The following is a 1,570-nucleotide window of genomic DNA, read 5'->3' as shown; positions in this document are numbered from 1 at the left end:
AGCCTACTACTAGCCTAAAAACACAAATTATGGATTTAAAGGATTTGGGAGAATGTTGAAGGGAAAATAACAGAAAATTGGGTGGCAATGATAGAAAGCTAGAGGCTAACTATAGGCGAGGGAAAGACAATAACAAGAAGTTAAAGAGTGGTGAGAAAAGTCGAAAAATGAAGGTGAACTATTACAAGATTGGATGGAAAGAGGGGAGAAGAAAGGAAGGGATTTTGGGAATATGATAGGAAGGATGACACTATGGTAAGAGATCTAAAAGTCATTAAAGACAGTAGATAGCTAGATAATAGGTAAAAGAAGATGGAAAGGGTGATAGTTTTTAACAAATTTAAAAATTTTAAAAACACATCTTACAAAGATTATTTTAAATCTATATTAAAGTTTATGAAAAACATTATTCTATAAGAACTCAACAATTTTAGAATTACAAGATGGTAGAAATAATTTACTAAAATTGGGGAAAATGAATTAGTTATACTTTATATTTTTAATGTTAAAAATTTTGATATATGGGTTTAATATGATGTATTGATAAATAAGTTTACAATTGCTCTATCATGTAAATCGTTATAAATTAAATTATTTTATTCAAATTGTTATCGTATATTGACAAACAATAGGTTAACAAAATTTGGTTTCAATTTATTTAAGATATTAAAATTAAGAAAGTCTATTTTGTATTTACAAAATAAACTTTTTTAACATGTTAAGCATACACTGCTTTGAATGTTTTTGCCTTTTTCATATACTTTATCCTATACTATAATATATAAGTATTGTTTTGAACTGAAATATAAATCCGTGCATAGCACGGGTCAAAATGCTAGTAAAAGTAGTAAAGAGATGGATATACGGGAAAATTAACTCTAGTTTTCCGTTAGAACTGAGAATAAACAAATCTAAATTTCATAGCAACCAAACCGGAAAACTACCAAGTACTACGGGATCCACTAGAAGAATTACTAGAGCTACTTTGAGCTGATTGTATAGGGATTACTCCTCCAAGATTTGTTGCTTGCAATAGATAGGGCCTTAGGCCCCCCAAAAGATCCAAAAAAAAAAAAAAAATTTCTACCAAATATGACATAGTTGGGACAAAAGTAGCATCAGATACTTCAATTTTTCATGAACTTAAAATCCAAGTTCCATATTGAAAATATTGAAAGTACCATTAGGTTTTTTCATTTGTTTATTAGGGTATGATTTTGTTCAGATTTAGGATTTCTTGGATCATTTCATCATATCTCAACATCGATTTTAATCTTGAACCAATCAGATAGAAGATCTAAATATCTAATGGTATTAACATGCACATATGTTTATTGAGCTACTCGTGACTTATTTGACCTGTTAAAATTTTACTGTGTAATTTCTGTTATTTTCTGAATATGTTAAATCTAGTGATTTTTTTAGATTAAATATTTTTGTGACATGTTCAGCTTATTTTCTACCATTAGTGTAGATTTCATTAAATGAAATTTTATCTTTTATCCAAAAAAGGCATATTCAAAATAGTCATGCTACTCCCAACCTTCCTCCAAAACCAAAGATATAAAAA

The sequence above is a fragment of the Coffea arabica genome, chromosome 8e (assembly GCF_036785885.1).
Source record: "Coffea arabica cultivar ET-39 chromosome 8e, Coffea Arabica ET-39 HiFi, whole genome shotgun sequence".
NCBI lineage: Eukaryota > Viridiplantae > Streptophyta > Magnoliopsida > Gentianales > Rubiaceae > Coffea > Coffea arabica.
This window is presented reverse-complemented; position numbering follows the sequence as displayed.